The sequence below is a fragment of the Lepidochelys kempii genome, chromosome 3 (assembly GCF_965140285.1).
Source record: "Lepidochelys kempii isolate rLepKem1 chromosome 3, rLepKem1.hap1, whole genome shotgun sequence".
Taxonomy (NCBI): domain Eukaryota; kingdom Metazoa; phylum Chordata; order Testudines; family Cheloniidae; genus Lepidochelys; species Lepidochelys kempii.
This window is the reverse complement of record NC_136382.1, coordinates 175337231-175361974: the sequence shown is the minus strand read 5'-3', so window position 1 is coordinate 175361974 and position 24744 is coordinate 175337231. Positions and strand designations below refer to the sequence as shown.

General features: G+C 42.4%; 1 long non-coding RNA gene across 1 annotated transcript in view; it reads right to left on the bottom strand.

Annotated features, from left to right (window-relative positions):
* Window positions 1–24744, bottom strand: part of LOC140908330 (uncharacterized) — a 44298-nt gene continuing 19554 nt past the window's right edge. The window contains exons 3-4 of the long non-coding RNA XR_012157837.2: window positions 7031–7223; window positions 1–149 (exon numbers count right to left, since the gene is read on the bottom strand). This is a non-coding gene — a long non-coding RNA (uncharacterized LOC140908330). The remainder of the gene's footprint in view (window positions 150–7030; window positions 7224–24744) is intronic.

Genomic DNA, 24744 nt, shown 5'->3' with positions numbered 1-24744 from the left:
TTGTGACAGTTTTATTGTAAATAAATGTACCTACAGTATTCTTGCTTTTTTACAGTTAATTTCATATTCCCAAAACGTAGGATTCTGTTTTCTTTTTTTCCTGCAAAATTGCTTCTGCAGATCTCTGATTGCAGACTTTCTTTCATTACCTAAATTGAGAAAAACCAAAGGTAGATACAATGTTAGCAAAATGACACTGCTCACTGTCTTTGGTACTATATTGAAGACTGGCACATGGTAGGAACATAAATAAAACCCTTTCATGGTCATACTACACACTTTTTTCATATAGTAGTGTAGTGTATATAGTGATTGTTATCATCATGTTTTGGGTAGCATTCAAAAGACCAGAGCATATCTAATCGGAGGTGAATCTGTAAATTCAATTTACACATGGATTGGAGAGCAGAGGCCGAAATACCAAAAATTGTAAGCGGTTTAGGGAAAGCATTTCAAGTTCCGGTTAAAGCACTAGCCTAGGACTTTGGAGACCCAGGTTCAAGCTCTTCTCTGCCAAAAACTTCCAGTGTGACCTCGGTCAAGTCACTTAGGGCCAGATTTTTAAAGGACATCAAAGATGTAGATAGGTGCCTCATGGGATTTTCAAAAGCATTTAGGTGCCTAACTCCCATAGTTTGGCACCTTGGCCCTTTGAAAGATCCCACTAGGTGTCTATCTGCATCTTTCGGTGCTTATATACTTATAAAAATCTGGCTCTTACCACCTCTTGTGTGGTGGTATCATCCCCATCTGTAAAACGTAAAAATCTCACGGGGTGTTATGAGAATAAATACATTAAAGACTGGTTTCAGAGTAACAGCCGTGTTAGTCTGTATTCGCAAAAAGAAAAGGAGGACTTGTGGCACCTTAGAGACTAACCAATTTATTAGAGCATAAGCTTTCGTGAGCTACAGCTCACTTCTTCAGTGAGCTGTAGCTCACGAAAGCTTATGCTCTAATAAATTGGTTAGTCTCTAAGGTGCCACAAGTCCTCCTTTTCTTTTTACATTAAAGACTGTGGATAATGTCTACACAGCAAAGAAAATCCTGTGGATAGCCCATGCCAGCTGACTTGGGCGCCCAGAACTCCGGCAGGGGTGCTGGAAAAATTTGTACAGTGAGGGTGCTGAGAGCCATTGAACCCAGTATATGATAGAAATCACTTCAATTCAGGGGGTGTCGCAGCACCCCTAGTTCCAGCACCTATGGCTGTGGGGCGGTTTCATTGCTGTGTCGACTTTCAGGCTTGGGCTTGAATCTGAGCTCTGGGACCGCCCCCCCCGGCCTTGCAGGGTCCTAGAACTTGGGCTGCAGCTTGGGCCCGGACTTCTATGCAGCAATGAAGCAGTGCCATCGAGCACCGTGAACCTGAGTCAGCTGTCATAGGCCAGCTGCAGATTTTTCTTTGCTGTATAGACATACCCTGTGAGGCACTCAGATACTGGGGAACATGTAAGCATCTAACAAAGATAGATCCTGATTTAAATACTGAAAGCACATTTCAAATTCATATAATTATGCATAGGTAGTAGATCTCTGAGTAAAATATGCATATAATTTACATTGTAAGGTAGAAGCACCTAAAGGCCAACCAGATTGGAGTCACATTGTGCTAGGCACAGGCGCCAACTTTCCAAAGTGCCAGCGGGTGCTTGACCCCTGGCACTGTCCCAGGCCCCGCCCCCACTCCACCCCTTCCCCCAAGACCGCACGCCTGCCCTGTCTCTTCCCACCCCTTCTCACCCAGTTCCACCCCCTCCCCTGAGTGTGTTGAGTCCTCATTCCTTCCCCTCCCTCCCAGCTTCCTGGATGCCACGAAACAGCTGTTCATGGCGGGCAGGAGGCGCAGGGAGGGAGGGGCAGGTGCTGATGCACAGGGCCTGCCGGCAGGTGGGAAACACTGGGGGGGGGGGATGGGAGGAGCCGATAGGAGGGCTGTTGGTGCTGAGCACCCACCATTTTTTCCCCATGGTGTTCCTGTCCCAGAGCACCCATGGAGTCGGTGCCTATGGTGCTAGATGCTGTACAAACACATTTAATTAATTTAAATGTACTTTTGCCATTTCCTAAATATTTTTATCAAGACATGTAGAGGAGGAAAGGATATTCTGTACCTACATGTTCCATAGAATCTCTATGGATAGTAATTCCATGCTCTAATAAGAATATAACAGTAGGGATCTATTATCAACCACCTGACCAGGACAGAGATAGTGACGATGCAATACTAAGGGAAATTAGAGAGGCTATCAAAATGAAGAACTCAATAATAGTGGGGGATTTCGCTTATCCCCATATTGCCTGGGTACATGTCACCTCAAGATGAAATGCAGAGACAAAATTTCTCGATACTTTAAATGACTGCTTCTTGGAGCAGCTGGTACAGGAACCCACAAGAGGAGAGGCAAATATCAATCTAGTCCTGCGTGGAGCCCAGGATTGGTCCAAGAAGTAATAAAACAGGACTGCTTGGAAATAGTGACCATAATATAATAACATTTAACATTCCTGTGGTGGGAAGAACACCTCAACAGCCCAACACTGTGGCATTTAATTTCAGAAAGGGGAACTATGCAAAAATGAGGAGGTTAGTTAAACAGAAATTAAAAGGTACAGTGACTAGAGTTTCGGAGTAACAGCCGTGTTAGTCTGTATTCGCAAAAAGAAAAGGAGTACTTGTGGCACCTTAGAGACTAACCAATTTATTTGAGCATAAGCTTTTGTGAGCTACAGCTCACTTCATCGGATGCATACTGTGGAAAATACAGAAGATGTTTGTTTTTATATATACAAATCATGAAAAAATGGGTGTTTATCACTACAAAAGGTTTTCTCTCCCCCACCCCACTCTCCTGCTGGTAATAGCTTATGTAAAGTGATCACTCTCCTTACAATGTGTATGATAATCAAGGTGGGCCATTTCCAGCACAAATCCAGGTTTTCTCATTGTAAGGAGAGTGATCACTTTAGATAAGCTATTACCAACAGGAGAGTGGGTTTGTTGGGGGAGGGGAGGTGGGAGAGAGGTCACTAGATCATTACCTGTTAGGTTCACTCCCTGTGGGGCACCTGGCATTGGCCACTGTCGGTAGACAGGATACTGGGCTGGATGGACCTTTGATCTGACTCAGTATGGCCATTCTTATGTTCTTATGTTCACTTGGATGAAAACCCTAATGTCTTTATTCCTCAAATGGTGTTGATTGTAGGTGGATAATCTAGGGAAAATTGACTATGACTACATATATTAAAGGCTGCAAGTGACTTTCTGGGACCTCTGTGACTTCTGCAGCCTGCCAGTGTGCCTGACCCCAGGGCCGCCAGTCACACTAGCCCCCACACCCCCAGCAGTAGTCATCCCCACCAGTGGCAACTGCGGTGGTCCTGGGCCACTCCCCTCTGGCAGTGGCAGTCCCGGACCATCTCCCCTCCCAGCACCAGCAGGTGCCCCCAGAGCCCGCTGGAACACCCAGGGGTATATAGTACAAATCATGGACAGGTCACTGGGCCATGAATTTTTGTTTATTGCCCGTGACCTATCCATGACTTTTACTAAAAATACCCAAGACTAAATCTCAGCCTTACATATAATACAATCCTGCATATCTGAAGGGTTTCAGGGATGTCCAAAATATTGTGATAATTGGTGAGGGAAATAACCACGGTTTGACTAAATGTGTTTGTAATAATAATATTTAATTTATTTTGCCCCTTCATAAAAATCACAAGATAACAACAACTATTTCTAAACTAAATAACAACTAAACAACTAAATAACTTGTAACAATATAATTTTCAAATTAAAAAAGTGGTAAATGATTCCATAAGGGTATGTACACACAATAGATATTAATAATAATCTCATAATGTGTATGTGCATATATATATATGTTATATGTTCCTTTTTTATTTTGAACAAAACAGAATCTGCATGAACAATATACTGTAACAGGACAGGACAGGTGGCTACAGGAGAGTGATAGGAGGTAGATACATTAGCCCTAGATTAAGCAGGTCCCTTTTCCCTGAGTAAGATAATGGGCTGTTCCAGAACAATCAGGAAGTTGTTGGAACCAATTATGGCAGGCAAGCTAATTAGGACATCAGTCAAGAAGCTATTAGAATCAATTAGGACAGGCAGGCTAATCAGGGCACCTGGTTTAAAAAGGACCTCACTTCAGTTAGTGAGGTGCGTACGAGGAGCTGGGAGCAAGAGGCACACAAGGAGCTGAGAGTGGGAAGGTGTGCAGCTGAAGGACTGAGGAGTACAGGTGTCATCAGGCATCAAGAGGAAGGTCCTGTGGTGAGGACAAAGAAGATGTTGGGAGGAGGCCATGGGGAAGTAGCCCAGGGAGTTGTAGCTGTCACACAGCTGTTACAAGAGACACTGTAGACAGCTACAATCCACATGGCCCTGGGCTGGAACCCAGAGTAGAGGTTGGGCCCGGGTTCCCCCCATCCTCCCAACTCCCTATTTGATACAGGAGGAGTTGACCTGGACTGAGGGTCCTACCAGAGGGGAAGGTCCCTGGCATGTCCCCCGACCCACTAGGTGGGTCAGCAGAGACTGCGGGGATTGTTCTCCTCCCTTTCCCCATGCTGGGCAGTGATGAGGTTAGCTGAGTGAATGGAAGTTTTGAGCCACTAGCAAAAGTGGCCAAACTGAGGGCTGCCATGAATCTCAGAGGTGAGCAAATCTGCCAATAAGCGCAGGACCCACCAAGGCAGAGGAGAAACTTTGTCACAATACATTTCAGATTCTTGTAAATCAGTATTAAATAATTGATTGGTCCACATAGATAACTAAAGTGTGGAAGTAACTAAATCCAAAGTAAATAATCTGTTTCCTGATAATAAATTACTTTAAAATCTGCCCAAGATTCTCCTGATAAGGCTACAGTCACTTATAGAAGGAAACTGATGTAACAGACTTGCACACATTTTTCTGATCTGGTACTACTGACATTGGAAGCTGTAGCATAGACAGGGCTAAGGTGACTCTTTGGTAAAAATGCATAAGTTTTGTCTGTATGACAGCTTCCAGCAGTGGAGCTGTACCAGTGTGGAAAAACTCTTATAGCTTTTCCTAATGTGGACAAGGCCCAGGACTGGACCACTGGCTGAATTGGGGCAATATAATTTTTATTTGATATATTACTAGAGTTATTAACACCAACTAGCTCTTTAAACAAAACAAAACCGATAAATATCAACAACAAAAGTGCAAAATAATTTGACTTTCATTTTAACTGAACTAAATAAAGAGTTGATTACCAGAGGATTAACACCTCCACATGTAACAAAAAATGCATTCTGTCAGTAGGAAGCTCCATAAGGTAACAACCTCCCGCAATTTGGAAATATCTCACTTTAGCACAGGAGGACAGCACATGGACAGTGGGAGTATGGCAAAGAGAAATGTCCTGCAAAAATCCCTCCCGCACTGAAGGACGCAGTTTGGAAAAAATACATCTACACCAAACTGCCCAGAAGACACCTTTAAAAATGCATCAACAAGTGAAATAGGTTTTACATGAAGCAAAGAAATGTATAGAGAAAATAAAATCAAAGCTGAGTACAGTTCTGGTCTAGAGAATCTGCTTTCTTTTTAAGTGAATTTACTGTTCATGAAAGGTACTGGATTGACGTGTCTTAAGGCTAACGTCCTTCTATATAAGAAGAGAATGGTCTGGTACATCTTGAGCAAGTTTCCAAACACTGCCTCTCCAGTCTGCATCAGCCTAACCTGTTTGTCTCTAATTAGGTGCACAGTTCAGTTTCTGTGCCCATTCACCTCCTCATAGCTGTTGAGATAGGGCACCATTTATAGCGCCAGGTCTTTCTTTGTTTGTTTTTAGGTGGGCAACTGTCCACTAGGAAATGGATTCAGATGATGAACTCATTTTACATAGGCCACTGAACTGCCACCAGCTGGTAACCTTCAGTTACAATTGACCTGAACTGAATTAGAACCAGTCATCAAGAAGTGAACATTGGTGTTACCAATCCCCTGAATCATTTGTCTTTTACTCATTATTTCTTAAGCACCAGCAATAAGCTTAGCAAGGCACAATAAACAGAAATAGAAAGAGTCTTCATAGGGATAATGTAAAGAATAAAGTCCCAGCACTCTCAGTTGCAGTGAATAGCTCACATTTTTATACACTTTGAAATGAGAGAGTATGACTCTCTAGTTGAAAGGATGCAGAATCAATGTACTCCCGTCTGGATTATTACATTCAATTTAGGCCATATGAACTCCTGTGCTGAAGGTATACATCTAAGAAAATGGTTGTGAATTGAGCGTGACTTGCATGAAAGAGCAAGTTGCACCTATGCTCTCTCAAAGCATCTGCTTTTAGTTAAGATCACAGTTGGTTTACTAGACAGCATATGAGGCCCCCAGTCTCTCCTCTGTATCACCCAGCACTCAAATGCTTAATATAGTAGCAATTTTATTATGGAGCTGTGCTTGAGATTCCATTGCTGAGGTTGCAACCAGGTTATTTTATAAGCACTGCATTTAATCTGCTCCGCTGTAGCTTCCACTAAGAAGACTGCCTCGAAAATGGCAAGATTTACTCTGAAGCTTATTTCCAAATGTTTAAATTCTTCGACATTTTTAATTGTAGTGTTCCTTGATCCACATCTCTTTCAGCTTTAATGTTAACTATCAGCCTTCCACTTAAAGATAGAGACTTTTTTGTCTTTTAATAATATGAAAAACTCTGGGTAGCTAGTGTGCTGTGATCCTGATTTTTACTCTAATTATAATTGTCTCATTGTTATTTCTCTGTTGTATCCTTCTGTTGTCTCTCTTAATGCTCTGATTGTAAACCTATTGGAGCAGGGATCATCTTTTTGTTGTATGTGAGACTTAGGGCAGGTCTACACTACTGGGCTCAGTTGACCTAAGTTACGCAACTCCAGCTACGTGAATAATGTCACTGGAGTTGACGTATCTTAGGTTGACTTATTGCAGTGTCTACACCGCACTGGGTTGAGGGGAGAAACTCTGCCCTCGACTTACCTTTTGCTTCTCGTTCTGGTGGAGTCAACGGCGTCAATTTAGGAGAGCGATCGGCAGTCAATTTAGGAGGTCTTCACTAGATCCGCCAAGTTGACCCCTCGTGGATCGATTGCCGCAGCGTCGGTCCGTGCTAAGTGGAGACAAGCCCTGAGACTTCTATGTATGTGCATACAGCACCTAGCACATTGGGGGCCTTATAGAATGTAAATTAATAATAATTGGTACATATTTAAATATTTCATAACATAAGACACAATTCATAACTTCTATGAGATTCACACCAATAGAGCCGGTAGAAATTTTCCAAATTTCAATTCTAACAAACATTTTAATTGAAATCTCAACTTTTGACAAAAACACTAAGCAACTCTTCACAATCTGCGAGAAGGACGGTTTGATCAGTTATAAAACTGATGACAAAAAGCTTTATATGATATTTTAATATTTTTTTCTATTTTCTTTACAATTCTATACACCACATTTTTGTGAGAATTCCAACCTCACTCAGGTGCACTTAAATGGAGGGTAAAATTTTCAAAAGCATCTCAGTGATTTAGGAGCAAGAATCCTATTTTTGGTGAGATTTTCAGTGGGAGTTAGGCTTCTAAATACCTGTCACTTTTGAAAATGGGACTTAAGCTTCTAAGTTAGGTAGATGCTTTTGAAAATATTACCCAGGCTCTTTAATATCCAGGTTCTTCAGCCAGAGGTGCCTTGGTTGCTGCTGTACCTTAGGGGCAGATCAGCTGGAAACATTGATGCAGGGACAAATCTGCAGGAAGTGGAACATGCACAGTTGTGGTGCACTGGGCATCCTTGGACTTACAAAGATGATCAAGAACTCAGGAGCAGAGGGAAGATGTGAATCTTGTAGGACTGGGAGAAAGAATCTGGGAAAGGAAGGTAAGTCTGGAAGGAAAAGTAGGATGGAATGGGAGGCACAAAGAGGTGGGAGAGAAATTAGGACTTCTTTGAGCCTTAAGTATCCTCTGTTGTCCTCTTTCTACTTAAAGAGGGAGTCATGGTTTTTACAGCACATGTGTCTTAGCCTGTCTGATGTGACTGTGAATATTTTCATTACTGTTATTCTGCAAAATTCTTGGAGTCAATATTTTCCCATAGATTAATTATTCTTGGAGTAAACTCAAATACTCTTTCCCCTAAAGTATAGACTCATACAAACTTTGAGGTGAACTTTGTTCTCTCCTTTATGTTCAGGGAAGACCCTGGCTTCAGTGGGACCAATATGGTTTCATTTCGTGGAGAATGAGATGGATCTGAGGAATCTCTGTAAAGTGACACCCTAAGTGCTCAAAGCAGAATCTGAAGGGGCTGCCAGTATAGAGGTAGGACACTGGGTCTAAGATTATTCAAGGATCTAGATTGCATAATGGAAGGTAAGTACTGAAGGAGCTCAGAAGCTGCAATACTAGGTGCAAGGTTCTGTGACACTTCTCCCCTGTAGAACCCCCTCGTTTCAAGGTGGCTTGAGCTCAGTATAGAAGCAGAAGGATTTGATTATTTCTACCTATACAAAATAAGTTAAATATCAAACCACTGGAAATTGCTTCATTATTTTAGCAGGTATTCGCTGGTTGGCATTGAATTGAGTTGCATATAAAATCATATCCTACTACCATTAACTTATTAGCTAATTGATTTATTTGAGGCCATCCTTGCCAAATCACATTGGTGAGCCACATTTCATCAAACATGGGAAGTCTTCTAACTGATTCCCTGACAGAAGAACCACCTGCAGACCACGAGCTATTCCCTCTATACAACTAACGGCACAGAGTACCATCACTATACTATATGCTGTGTATAATTATCAACTCAGAAATATCTTTTTAGGTCTTTGTCTCTTGGATGCAGCACAATAAATTCTGCCTGGTTGGTTTTTGATTCATGGGTTTTGCAGTTGTACACTTAGTGCTGAATGCAGTAAAATTCATTTAACTTGGTGTGACATTGTTTAGTAAATTCATGCAAAATGTATCAGTTAAAAAATCACTCACATTACATGCAAATTTTAATAAAATGAAATCCCTTAGCAGTCAAAGGAATTAACTCATATATGATAGGAAATACCAAGGCAGACCTTCCTATTTTTATGAAACTATGAATAATATAAGTATCCAATTGATAAAATTTTATTAAAGCTGACAGCCCTTAAGTGATCTAAGTGGTAAATATTGAAATGAAGTTTCAGCAACACCACAGTACCAAGGGAGGCCTAAGGCAGTAATAAGAATTAAACAATGATTTAATGTTGTTCCTTGGGGGTAAGGATTGTTGTTTTAATGGAGAGCAAAAGCTCACTTCCTTTCTAAATAATTAAACTGTGATTTAAGAAATTGATCTAAGGTAGTTGTAGTGGTTTGTTAAGTCCGAAAGAGATAAATGAAGGCAGAGTATCCCGGGGCAATGGGAAGTGAGGTGAGAGCAGTGAAGAGATAGTTTTGCCGGATGGATTCATGACATTTGTCCCTTGGGAGTGGGAAAGCTGGCAATGAGCATATTTTATCTTTTATTTGTAATGTAAACAGACTTGTGCCGCCTGAGGCTGGGTAATAGCTAATGAGCAGGGGGTTTCCAGGGGGTGCAGATTTTATTAGCACACTTTATAAAAAAAAAATCAGAGAAATTAAAAATGTGGTGTCTTCTAGATAATCTGATAATCAGAGATTCTACAGGGACTCTATCTACCTAAGCACTGTAAGACGAGTGAGTGTATTAACATATTTTGTTCAATTACTGTAGCCAGCTTTATGGCTTGCTCACCTTTCTAGCAGAGAGAGAGAGAGAGAGAGAGAATTTCACATGCTAATTGGGGATTTGGGTGTTTTAAGAATTCAAGGTTTTTTAATGCGTTTCAAATCTGTCACTTGAGCACAGACAGCGGGTTACTTAGCCAGCATTTTTCTCATAATGTATGCCTTTTATCTGATTGTCTGCCTTTCTTAAGGTGACAGATAGAATGGTGATGGGTATAGTACAAAAGAAAGACCGAAAAGAAGAAAAAAATGTGTCTTTGTCTAAATAGATAATTGCTGAGGTAACATATGAAGATAATGGAGAATTTACTTGAGGTTAACCTGGTACTCTTGGTGTAGAAATAAAGCAATAGAAATACAAGCTCTTGCTGATACTCATAACACCTGAGTTTTTTTCAGGAGTTAAAGTCCATTTATGGGCCAAGAAGAGCCAATAATTGTCCAACCTGTCCACTGACAGCACCACACTCCTGACTGAGCACAGTATGATACTAGAAAGATGGGAAGAACATTTTGCCACTCTTCTCAATTGTGAGTTGAGCGCAAATGATCAAATAGTAGACTGAATCGAGCAAAGTCCAGTTCGATTTGAACTTGAAGATCTACCAACTTTGGAGGAGGCTATGAATGCACTTACGGAAATGGCATATGGGAAGACAGCTGGAGCCAACGAAATCCCAGCTGAAGTGCTGAAACACAATGGTCCTATGCTTCACAAAGCTTTGCTAGACCTATTTACTTTCTGTTGGGAAAACAAGATTTTACCCCAGGATTTGAAAGATGCCAAAATTGTGACTATCTACAAGTGCACAGGGGACAGACACGACTGCAATTATCATGGCATTTCACTCCCCTCCATTGCTGGGAGGACCCTTGGTAAGCTGTTGCTGAAAAGGCTTCAGGTTATCCCAGATGATGTACTCCCTGAACCCCAGTGTGATTTTCGTTCATCACACAGCACTGCCGACATATTTACCTTATGCCAGTTACAGGAGAAAGCTGCTGAACAACAAATGCCCTGTACGTTGCCTTTGCTGACTCTCTCAGACACTCTGCTCTCTGGTGTCTTCTTGCAAAGTTTGGCAGCCTAGACAAACTAATCAACCCTATACGCTGCTTCCATGACAACATGCAGGCCCATGTATCAGTGGGTGCTGACTCATCTGATCCCTTTCCTGTAGCTCAGGGAGTTAATCAGGGCTGTGTGCTTGCCTCTCCATTGTTTACTTGGTTTTGGCTGGAGTGCTAGAAGTCACTGCACATACTACCACTGCAGGTGTCGATTGGATGGCGGACCTCTAAACCTCCACTGACTCAAGGCCAAAAGCAAATCCCAGCAAAGTGAAGTAAAGGACCTAGTGTATACCAACGACTCAGCGTTCGTCATCCTTTCCCGGAATGACCGGCAATGTTTACTGAATTCCTTTGCCCATGCTGTATCCCTTTTTGGCCTCTGTATTAATATAAAGAAAACAGAAATCCTGTACCAACCATCTCCTGGCAGAAATCCATCACTTCCATTACCACCAGAAATAAAATTGAACTGCTGCCAATTAAACAATGTCAAGTCCTTCTGCTACCTAGCTAGCATGGTTACTGATGACACCAGCATTGACAGAGACCTTTTAGCACTCTTAAAGTCAGCTGCTTTAGCTTTCGGACAGCTACAAAAAAAGACTATGGACAAGACGGGGGAGTCAGTGTGTCCATAAAATGCCAAGTTTACAGAACTGTTGTGCTGCCTTGTCTTCTGTACTCGCTAGAGACCTGTCCCCTTTATCATCACCATATCCAAAAACTTAACTGTCTGCAAGAACACCACTTATGCAGCATAAAGGGAATCAAATGGCCTGACAAAATCATCAGCAATGAAGTACTAGGGCTGGCAGCCATGCTAAGCATGGAAGCAAGGCTAGTGCGGAGGCAAATGACCTGGGATGGATAACAATCAACTAACAGAGTTCGGTACCACGAATTTGAAAAAGGCCATAGGAAGACAGTCCCAAACTCTGCTACAACGGTTGCATCAAGTGGCACATACAGTCTGCCAGGCTGGACTTAATGACTTGGGAGGATAACGTCCCATGACATGTGAGCTTAGCACTCCGCTACACAGGAAGCAGAATGAGCAACAGAATATCGTCATGCCACTTTGGCCAACAGTAGGAGGGAACATAGAGACCAGTTTGCTGTGGCATGTCTCCTTGAACCCTACTTGTGGAAACTGATTTCCAGTGGTAGACATACTCTAATACAAGTGATAATCATTTTATATATATATAAAAAACCTGGTACAAAATGACATGGGTTCCAAATATTTGGTGGGGAGCTTTCCACTGACCACTTATTTATTTGTATAGTTTATACAATACACCTATCAATCTCTCTACAAACAAAACTATACTACTCCTCTAAATTTACATCAAATCCTGTGAAATATTTAAAATCTTCTTTACTCATTACGACTGTGTTCAATCCACACCCTCAGAAAGAGCCTGAATGTGAATGGACAGGCCTTACTGTGTGCTGAGAATGTCATCACATTTGGGCCACATCATACGTGGGCCACATCATACCAAAGGAGGGAAGTGAATTATAGGATTATAGGTCATTGAGGACACTCTGTCCATCTAAAGCTAGCATACCACAACTAATATTCTTAGGATTATCTCAATATTTGGGGCACAGTCTCTGAGGTAAACTGAGTACAAACCATGAATGGTATAAGTCTTTATAGTGTCAATTTGATTTTTATTTCTTTCAGATGCCAACAATTTCCAACAATAAAAGAAAGGGAACACCAAATGTGTGGAGTTGTAGGACACTTTGGGATTAAAATGACAGAGGTGTCTTGAAACAAGGGATACTTCACAGAAATGTGTCTTTGTGAGTGTTTTACTCCAACCTCTCCTCCAAGATAAAAGGCAGATGGTCATGAGGGTTGGATATCACTGGCTGATATGCATGATGGACCTTTGGCCACCTGTTCCTTTCTCTACTAATTAAATGGCAAAATTGGAGTGCAACTGCATCAATAACTAAGAATATAGAAAATGATTGGCTAGTCTGCACTTCCATGCAAACTTTTTTTATTCAGCTCTATTTTGGAAACATTTTAATTTTAAAAGAATTTCCCATAGCCACCCTGATGTGGGAGCAACCTCATTAATCCCTGCCCCTGATGCTGGCTGAGATAAGGCATGGTGCATGGTTCAGACAATTATTATGATTGCTTATTATTTATTAATGGTAGCCCCCACTGTGTTTTGAGAACTTTCTAAATTCTATTCTGTGCTATATAGGTTCTTATACTGTGCTCATCACCGTAGTAACAGAGTGCCTTCTATTCCTACATTAAGTAATGTGACTGACTACACATCCTATCGTATGTTGTTTGTTCTTGTATCCACCCCTCCTCCCCCAGAGGAGAAGTGTGTGCTGTGGAGTGCTTTGTTTTGGTAGGGCTTTTGTATACACACATGTTGTCATGTTTATTAGAGAAGGCAAGATCAAAAAAGTGTGTCTTATGCATGGAGCAGAAGGTGGTGATGTTTGTGTTGGTCATTCCACAGTTTCAGACCAGCCCCGAGAAAGCTTTGCTTCTCACACAGATAAGATCTATATTTATGGTTGAGGGATTCATTGTGCCAGAGGAGCATAGTTGTCAACCACAGTCTTTATCACAGAGCTCTAGGGGGTCTAGCCCAGGTCTAGGCCCTGGAGCACCTTGAAGATAAAAACTGAAGGCCTTGAACTTGATTTGATATTATGGGAAGCCAGAGTAGAGAACTGAGGACAGGTCCGATGTTCTTATAGTAGCTTGTGTTGCTGAGGACACATGCTGCAGGGTTCTGTACTGGTATGAGTTTCCTCAGGACTGATGGCTTCATGCCCAAGTATATCACATTGCTGTAATCCAGGCCTTGTCTACACTACAGGGAAAAGTCGATCTAAGCTACGCAATTGGAGTTACGTGAATAGCGTGACTCAAGTCAACGTAGCTTAGATCTCTTTTCCACGGGATCCTCACTATGCAATGTTGATGGAAGATGCTCTCCCATCGACTCCCCTTACTCTTCTCGATCTGGTGGAGTACAGGAGTCGACCCGCTAAATCGATCGCCGATGCATCGACTGCTGTGCGTCGATCCCCCGGTAAGTGTAGACAAGCCCAGTCAAGAGGATACAAAGATATGAATAAGTGAGGCCAGATCACATCCACCAGAATGGGATGAAGTGTCCTAGCCAACTGGAGATGATAGAATGTATCATGGACGCTGCTAAGTGAGAGCTCAGCATCAGCAAGGAATCCAAGAGTACTCTTAGACTAGATTTCTAGACTGCATTGCTCTTTTGTGGGGATGTGACTTCAAGCAAAGACAACTCTACTTTACCTGCAAACTCTTCAATATACTTTCCTCTCCCCATCCACATCACCTCTTTTTTACTTGGGCTCATTCTTCATTCATGAGCTGATCCATCTTGGTTGTAGTGGTATGGTTCTGTGTGGTGAGGGATTGGTAGAGATGTGTGTCATCTGTATATTGCTGGCCCTTGAGTCCATACTGGTCACCAACCAGTCGATCCTAGAGGATCTCCCAGTCGATTGAGATCTCTGGCGGCGCAGCAGGGCTGCTGCTAAGGCAGGCTTCCTGCCTGCCCCAGCCCCACACCACGCCAGGAAGCAGCCAGCGCCATCCTGGGGGTGGGGGGGGCAAGGGTCTCCCTCCGCGCGCTGCTCCTGCCTGCAAGCACCACCTTTGCAGCTCCCATTGGCTGGGAATGGGGAGCTGTGGCCAATGGGAGCTGCGGGGGTGGTGCTTGCAGAGAGAGGCAACGTGTGGAGCCACATGCCCCCTGCCCTCCCCCCCAGTGGCCGCAGGGGTGCGTTGGCCCCTTCCGGGAGCAGCTTGGGGCCAGGACAGGCAAGGAGCCTGCCTTAGCAGTAGCCATGCTGCATGACTGACCGGGAGCTGCCGAAGGTAAGTGCTGCCTGGTGGGAGGCTGCACCCCAGCCCTGAGTCCCCTCCCAGAGCCAGCACCCCCTATCCCTCCTGCACCCCAACACTCCATCCCAGCCTGGAGCCCCATCCTGCACCCAAACACCCTCCCAGAGCGTGCACCCCTCACCCCGTCCTGTAGCCCAACCCCCTGCCCCAGGCTCAACCCAGAGCCCCCTCACACACTGTGAACCCCTTGGCCCCAGCCCAGAGACCACACCCCCTCCCAAACCCCAACCCCCTACCCCAGCCTGGTGAAAGTGAGTGAGGGTGGGGGATGGAGTGAGTGGGGTGGGGCTTTGGGGAAGGGGCGGGGTAGATCCTGGTTGCCCTTAAATTCAAAAAGTGATCTTGGGAGTAAAAAGGTTGGAGATCCCTGCTTTAGTGGCTGCATGTCGATGTTGAATAGGACTGGAGAGAGAACTGATCCTTGTGGGACTCCAAAAGTGAGGGTTCTAGTGAGGAGCCAAACACTGAAGGAGTATGGGCCCTGCTCCAAAGAGCTCAAAATCCAAGGACAGGGTATTAGAGAGACAAAGTGGGTGAGGTAGTATCTTTTATTGGACCAACTTCTGTTGATGAGAGAGAAGCTTACACAGACCCGAGGAAGAGCTCCGTGCAAGCTCGAAAGTTTGTTTCTCTCATCAGCAGAAGTTGGTCCAGTAAAAGATACTGTCTCTCCAGTCCAGTCTGGGACGGACCCTAAGATAGAACCAAGCTCCAGGACCTATCTACTGCACCATGCTGCAAATGACTACACAACAAATCTGGTGTATTTCTTGTTTTGACCCACTCCATCTATCTTTTACATCTTTGGCTGGCAGCAGATGGTGCAGAAGGACTGCAAGCCATCCACATCTCATGGCTGCTCGGCAGAAGATGGTACAATAGGACTGCTAGCCATCCTCATCTCTTGCCTGCCCGGCAGAAGATGGTACAATAGGACTGCTAGCAATCCGTATCACCTGCCTGCTCACCATAAGATGGTTCAATAGGACTGACTGCAGGACTAAAGAGAATGACCTGGTCAAGTCACTTCTAATGTAGTCCCTGAACCCATGTCTGGCCAGGAGCACCTCGGACATGACGATGACGGCTACCAGTCCTATTGTACCGTCTGCTGCCACAAGGCAAGGGGTTGCTGCTGCTGTGTAGCAATGCAGTACCGCGTCTGCCAGCACCCAGGAGACATACGGTGACGGTTACCTGAGCGGGCTCCATGCTTGCCGTGGTATGGCGTCTGCACAGGTAACTCAGGAAAAAAGGCACGAAACAATTGTCTGCTGCTGCTGCTTTCACAGAGGGAAGGAGGGAACGGGGGCCTGACGATATGTACCCAGAACCACCCGCGACAATGTTTTAGCCCCATCAGGCATTGGGATCTCAACCCAGAATTCCAATGGACAGCGGAGACTGCGGGAACTGTGGGATAGCTACCCACAGTGCAACACTCCGGAAGTCGACGCTAGCCTCGGTACTGTGGAAGCACTCCGCTGAGTCTATGCACTTAGAGCATTTTCTGTGGGGACACACACACTCGAATATATAAAACCGATTTCTAAAAAAACGACTTCTATAAATTCGACCTAATTTCGTAGTGTAGACATACCCTAAGAGAAACCAAAATCAGGTCCTTGGTCTTCTGCAAAGGGAACAATCCAAGTCATTTCTAGCATCCACCAATGTGTGCAGGGCATTAGAGGACTGATTAAAGGGTTCTGGGATGGCAGTCACTGTGAGGGAAAGGGATTTAAGAAGGGTATTCGAGGAGAATAAATCTCTATAGGAGATGATGTTCATTTAATACACATGCAGACACACACCCTGCTAATAATGTCAGAGGTTGATGAGTTAACTTTAAGAGGAAGGATTGCCTTGTGATTATGGATCTGGATTGGCACTCAGGAGATCTGGGTTCAGCCTTTGGCTCTGCCTCAGACTTCCTGAGTGACTTTGAGCAAGTCACTTAATCTTTCTGTCCCTCAGTTTCCCATGTACAAAATGGGGATAATATTACTTCTTTTCTAATTCCCCTTTTGTGTGTCTTGTCTATTTAGATTATAAACTTTCCAAGGCAGAGACTGCAATAGAGGTCCCAATGTGGGTTGTAATATGCTTTTAAATAATGATAAATGAATGCAAAATGTTTTGTTATTGTATCTTTAAAATGCATCTTGGACACGGTCAGGTTTCTTACAACAGCTCTTCTGTGGCAAACTTTGTTATTTTTCAATTTAAATATAGCAAAATCTTCAGCTGCATGAAATTGCGAAAAAGTCACAGTTCATCATGCTGCAAAGTATGAACAATCATCACACAGGTGAAAAACACATTAAAGAAAAATAAAACTTCAAACAGTTTTTAAGTAGTTCACTTTTATGTTTTAATAGCTCTTTAGGAGCCTGTAAATATAAAGTCAATTGGATTTCAGACTTGTTTCCATAGTTATAGTACACATAGGGAGTATTCAATAAAACAAATCTTTTATTTAGTTCCTGACAGGTAATTAAACTGTGCCTATGCATTTGCTTGTCATCTATGGTAGGAAGTAGTAACAACGTTTTTTAACGGCAGAAGCCATTCACTAATATATCATTACTTAATTTCATCTTCTAGGCTGCAACAGAATTGCTAACTGAAGTCTTTATTTAGTGGAAAGTTTGAATCACATTTGGCATTCTAGACCTGAAATTTCTTTTTTCCTACAACAGTTTGTTCTGAGCTTCAAAGACATTGAGTCCCATTTACACATTTTTCAGAGTAATGTACTATGGGGAAAAGCCAAAGAGAAAGAAAAACAGCAACTGGCAACGGCTAGCTTAAAAAAAGAAAAGCCTGCTAAATCAGCTTTCTTTGAAAACTTGAATATCCTTCCATAAAAAAAAAAGATGTTCTTGACTTTTTCATTCATTTAAAGAGGAGATAGAGAAAGACAGAGATTTTTCATATTTTCTAGCATTTTTGTTTTAAAAATCTCTGGTAGTTTTTGTAATTAGATTTCTATATTTATACAGTTTCATAACTGATTGAATATGATAGTCTCACTAATATGAAATCTAGTACTCTCAGAAAATGGGAACTGGGAATATTAACTCAATGTTAGTGACATCTAACTTTATTGCTCACCTGCTACCTGCATCTGTAGCCATAAGTTCACCAGCTTCCTGCACTTGAGCACTGGGGTGAAATGTGTTGGCTGCCACATGTCGGGTGTCGTGACTGGCCAATGGCAGTGATGCTAGGGAGAAATCCATCAGGTTTGGGAATGGCTGAGCCAACAATCAGCTGTCTTAGAGTGTGTCTGCACTGCAATTAGACACCAGCAGCTGGCCTGTGCCAGCTGACTTGAGCTCATGGGGATCAGGTGGCAGGGCTGTATAATTGCAGTGTAGACTTCTTGGCATGGGGTAGAGAGAGTGGTCTAGAACTCTGCGAGGTGGGAGCATCCCAGAGCTCGGACTGCAGCTTGAGTCCAGAAGTCTATGCTGCAATTAAACAGCCCAGTAGCCTGAGCCCCATGAGCCCAAGTGTAGATACCCTTTGATGCTGGCTAGTTGTGAAAGGTTATTGGACTGAGAAAATGGTGGCCAAGCTAGAAAAGAGGCTCATAGGCTCCCTGTCTGTGCTTGCCTCCCATGTGCATGCAGGAAAAGTCATTTTAAGGAAGTGCTCATAGAGCCTTACATTAAATGGCAATTGTCTGCATAAGGATTATGTTAGACTGTTATCAGCTGTCTGTTAACTTTCCCTTGTGTTGCTGTATCTCCCTGTGTCTATCTTGACCTGTTGGCTGTGATTGGTTATATACATTGGTGATTTTTCTGTCTTGTTCTTGTGTGATTCCAGGTGCCTGTTGTTGTTACTGCATTTGTTTGCACTTTTTGGTGGCTTAATGTATTTTGCCTCTTCAGCCAGTGCTGGCAGGTATCTCTTGTCGATTAAGCAGGGAATTCAGTGGTGAGTCTAGCTGGTAATGTGGAAGTTGGATCTTAAAGTCAATAGTATCTGCATAAGCCCTCACCACTTTCAGCAAACGGAACCCTCAGAAGTTGGGAGATGGCTGACTAGTCTTTGAGAGGAAGGGTTGTGAAATCCTAAATAGATAACCAGATTCCAGTAAAAAGAAAAGGAGGACTTGTGGCACCTTAGAGACTAACACATTTATTTGAGCATAAGCTTTCGTGAGCTACAGCTCACTTCATCGGATGCATTCCAGTAGAATGCTTTTGATAGTATGGAGACTGTAGATGGGGGGCCTCCTGGCTTCAGAGCGTTGTAAAAGGAGGATATTGTCTTCCAGATGGCAGAGTGGGATCCTATGCAGGGGACAGTAATGTCTGCAACGGGGTATTGATATCTAACTGGCAAGGTTTGCTGGGTTAGCATGTTGGTTATCTCAGCTCTGTTTCGTAAAGGAATTAGTTACTACAATTATTTTGCACACAAACGCATTCCTGCCCCTTTCTGAGGGTTGGCACTCAGCACAAGGCTTATGCTGTATGAGTATTAAAATATCATAGCTGTGGTACCGAGTTGTACGCACTTCTGGTATAAGACAACCTCTCATTTCTTCTTTAGTTTTTGGGTCAGAAACACAGTTTCCCCTTTTATTGTCCTTTAAAAATAGGCTCAGAGAAATTATTACTGAAACTGGTGTAATCGCCACAGAATGATAAGATTTGCAGTGTTGCTGATGGGCTGAGCTCGGCCAATAAAAATCTAGAAAGCAGCCTAGGCTGCAGGGATTTATGAGGTCTTGGCATGCTGAGGCGTAACTGTTTCTGTGAATGGCCATTTTATCCAAAAGAAAAATTACAGAGTCATGTTGCACAAGATGTTTGCAAGGGGGGGAAAAAAGTCTTCGTTTCTGGATTTCTCTTGGCTCTGCCTATGGTCAGAGCTAATTACACTGAGCTGTTCATCTGTTTATTATTGTAACATTATATTTAGGGTGCATATAAATACAGTTCCTTTCAGATTAAGCCCAATAACTGCTTTAGAACGGCCTTTTATCTATTGCTGTTACTGTTCTAACCCACTTATTGCATTTGCAGATACTTGAGCAAATTTATGTGTTTTATAAACCTAACAGAATGCCTTGTGCACTGATTGATGGGAAATCAGTTGTTCAGTTGCCAGGCAATGATTGATTCTCCAACACAGCTGTTCCAGCTGTGCTACAGATGCTATTTTTCTCAGATATTATAGCTGGTGTTGTAAGCCATTGAATGTGATCCTTACTTGTAATGATCTCTGCGAAATCAGTTGTTTCAGCATTTAATGACTATTTGGTTACCATCTCCAGGTTTGCTTCACACTGTTAACTAATAAACTTGCCATTAGCAGCTTCCACTTTGAGATCACGTTATCTAGTGTTCACTTCACTTATGTCACAGACTGCAAATTAACTCTTCACAAAATGTTGCACACAGCCAGATGACACCAGTGAGGACACCAGACCTCAGAATGGTTGTCATGTTCTAGCCCTTTATTTTAAGCCTTGCCCGCCCTTGTCTGATTGATTAAATAATAGATAAAAGTGTAACTCAACAGAAAATTTGAAGGCCTGCTTTTGATTTGGGGAAATTGTGTTTGATTGCCTGGCAGTTCTTTCAGATGACCTTCATCTAGTCACAGGTTGTGATTTGGGTATGCTATCTATTTCCAAAGTAACATCAAATATTAAAGTCAAGCAACATCAATAATTCATACTTCTATGGCACTGAGGATCTCAGTGAGACAGAATCATTTGGCTTCACTAAAATTAAAAGCTCTACTCGGCTTAGGAGACAAATAAAAGTTTATGCCTTTTTAATGCTTTTCTTATGACAGGTGCAATTAAACTTAAACTCATGTTTTGTCTAAAGAGCTGTAGCTGGTAAGTGTTTCTGCAAATTGTATATTAGCCTCCTATTCACAGCAAGATAATATGTCCACGTGCTAGACTACAGGGGAGAGTTGGCAGGCTGTTTTTCCCGAAATCAGAAAGACTTCTCAACACTTGATTTAAAAATAAAAAATAAACTAGTGGAGAGACACCAACATTACATCTCGTAGACAATAACTGAAAGGCAGTTTGGTCTGGTGAACAGGGTATTTGACTAGGGATCAGGAACCTCGGTTCTATTCCTTACTTTGCCTCTGATCTGCTGAGTTATGCTGGGTAAGTCACTTCACCTCTCTGGTGTCTCTCTTTCCACCCTTTTTCTGTCTTGTCTATTTAGATTGTAAACTCCTTGGGAAAGAGATCGTCTCTTACTATACGTATCTACAGTGCGTAGTGCATTGCGCCCCAGAAGCCCTGCTGTAATACAAATAGTAGATTATAATATATTAATAAGGCTAATGAACTTTGTTTCAATACCAGACAGCCTCCTAAAGTGTAACATTCTCCTTGATTTTTGCTTTTTAAAAATTATCTTGACATCTCCTTCATTTGGTCTTGTCTCTGATTAAGTTAATTTTTAGAAGGTATAAAATATTAGGAGCCTTGAAACTCTTGTAATCTTCTGTTATGTAAATATTTGTTTGTTTTACACAGTGCCAGGAGATAAGATAAGATTAAGATAAGCGATAAAATTTTGAGCTATACGGAGTTTTCCTCCAGGTCCTGAAGAAGAGCTCTGTATAGCTTGAAAGCTTCTTTTTCTTTCTCACCAACAGAAGTTGGTCCAATAAAAAATATTACCTCACCCAACTTCTCTCTCTAATATCCTGGAATCAACATGGCTACAACTCTGCAAACATGAATTCTAACTGTGATTTTGAGAAAATTGTCTGGGTAAAGACTATGTTCCAAATATCCTTTCAAAACTGAATGAGGCATGGATTGTCTCAGTCTCCTATTTGAGTCAGTGAGTGCTGATCTCTGTCATAGGACAGCAGTGTTGGCCTTTTGTAACTTTGACCCATTTCAGATGACTAGGGTCAAAAAATAAAAATCAGTCTTTTACCAGCACTCGTGTGTGCACACTTGTCAAAAGAAAACTAAATCTTTGGCAATAATGGAGCAAATGAAGCCACCTGAATCCCTTAGTCTGGGCAGGAACCTTGCAGAGAAGTGGAGGAGGTGGCCGTAGTGCTTCCAGATTTTGCTGAAAGTAAACAGTATTGCAATGAAATCAGGGATGGTGAAATTCACCCACTGCTGCATGTAGCAGGCACAGGGGCATCAAAGACCTGCAATATATCCTAGTGGGAGCATGAAGGGGACTGCAAACTGATAGGTAAGTCATTCAAAAATGTCAAGAACACTTGGATCCGTGCAAGAACCTCACTTGGGAAACACACTGGGTATACATCTCCCCTGTGTGTAGCACGGAAGGGGAAGCATAGGAAGGGGACACTGTTAGGCAGTCACTTAGGGTTCTTTGATCCTGCTCCAGGCATCAGTTAGAGCAGCTTCTGGATTCTTCTGGCACAGGAGCTCTCTCCATCAGATTTTCAACACTGAAGAATCTGCTCCAAGGAGAATTCTCCACTGGCCATTTATGAAGTATCATAGAATTGTAGAATATCAGGGTTGGAAGGGACCTCAGGAGGTCATCTAGTCCAACCCCTGGCTCAAAAAGCAGGACCAATCCCCAATTTTTGCCCCGGATCCCTAAATGGCCCCCTCACGGATTGAACTCACAACCCTAGGTTTAGCAGGCCAATGTTTAAACCACTGAGCTATCCCTCCCCCCTCAAAAGAAATCTGGCTTTTTTCTTTAGAAGAGACTAGCAAGCAGGGAAGACCATTGGCCATTATGTTACTGACCTGTGTAATATACTTAGCCATGTGGATATGAACAGTTAACAACTGGATTAATTCTAACCCAAATTACTTGCGGAGTAGCTGATTAGCCTAACCACATCAAAGCAGATTATTGCAAGAAATAGAGTTAACTTTCCTGAGGTCCTTAGTTTCACTCAGTCAGTCCTCAGATAAAGGTCCTGTTGATGTCAACGGGGACTAGCCTTGAATGAGGGCTATCTCTGACTCTTAGTTGTATTTATTTATTTATTTTCTTCTGGGTGGGAAGGTTAGCATTGCTGCTCATTGCGGGTAATTATAAGTGGATGTTTTTGTGATTAATAGATTTTGAAGTCAGAAGGGATCATTATATTTATCTAGTCTGAGTGCCTACATACAGTACAGACCATAAAATTCCACTCCGTAATTCCTGCATGAATCCCAGTGACTTGTAGCTAAACTAGAGCATACCATTTAGAAAGACATCCACTCTTGATTTAAAGACTTCAAGTCAATAATCTACCATAGACCTTGATAAATTGTTCCAATGGTCAATTACTCACACTGTTAAAAATGTGCACCTTATTTCGAGTTTGAATTTGTCTAGTTTACAGCTGGTAGAACTTGTTTTGCCTCTACCAGGTAGATTAAAGACCCCTTTACTGTCTTCTGTCTATGTACATATTCAAAGACCATGATCACGTCAGCTCTTAATCTTCTGTTCAATAAGATAAATAGATTGAGCTCCATAAATATCTGGCTGTGAGACAGGTTTTCCAATTCTTGACTTATTCCTGTAGCTCTTTTCTGAAGACTTTCCAATTTTTCAACATCCTTTTTGAAATGTTGATGCCAGAATGGAACACAGTATCCAGTAATGATCTCACCAGTGTCATATATGGATGTAATATTACATCCCCACTCCTACTCAGTATTTCCCTGCTTATACATCCAAGGATGACGTTAGCCCTCTGTGACTCCAAGGACCCTGTATTCACACCCTAAACACCATTGTAATAACCTTTGTACAAAACGTGTTCTATGAGGTATTATTTGAAAACTAACAACTCACTGATCATTAATATTCTTGTGTGATATGTGTGGATGGTGTGTGTTAAGAGTTATGGATATATGTTGGAATTATGACTAAAATGTATAAACCAGACATATCAGGGGGAGTTGGTGAACGGGTCTGCCTTAGACAAAGGAATGTGTATTTGATTCTCTGAACAGCCCTGTTTTCAGGCAGACAATGATGGTCCATTTTTTACATGTTAGGTAAACAAAGCTATTATGCTAACAAGTGGGGGAAGAAAAAGAGTATGGAGCGTCTTTCACCACCAAACTCTACATCACCTTTCTCACAGCTTGAATGAACTTTACTTTGATGGGTGACCAGCGGAAGAATCCATTGCAAATGTTCACTGGTCTATAAAGACAGGGAGACTGACCCTCAAGTGATAAGCAATCAAATTAACTGCTTGTATACAATATTACTGTATTATAAAAGAATATAGAGTAAGATATTTTCTGGAAGCTAATGACACACTGGGGGGTCAATACCATTGTGAAATGTATGTATTAAAGTATATGAGGAAATATGGGTACTTAATGATTTTATGCTTTAAAGTCTATGGCCAAACAGAGAGAAACAGTTTCCCTTCCAAACAAGAGAGAAGGCAGCTATTTACTTGTCTCCTATGTTAATTAATTGTGGAGGATTCAAAACAACGGACGCACCATTTACATACAGGGGGATGGGAAGCCCACAGGAATGGGAAACAACATGAGGTCATCCTACCTCTGGAAGATATAAGCAAAGACAGAAGTGATCTTTGGCATCCATCACTAGACAGACACAAGGGAAAGCTGAGAAAGATGGGTCCTTCAACCAAGTGGGGGTGCGGGAGAAGGACAAAAGTCTCTGGAACCTAAATATAGGTGAGAAATCTGATTAGGTAGAGATCTTTCACCCAGGAAGGGAAGGGAAGCCAGCCCTTGTGCTTCTGTGGAAAATCCTGACTGAGAGAAAGTCAGCCAGGGCAGGAAAAAAAGGAACACTGTCAGAGAAACCATCTTGAACAAAGCCTGAATCTTGCTCAATGAAGTTTTAGACTTTAGAGACAGGTTTTCACTTTTATTTGCTTGTCACCTTTTCTAACTTTACTCCTTTTACTTGGCATCTCTTAACCTATGTCCTATG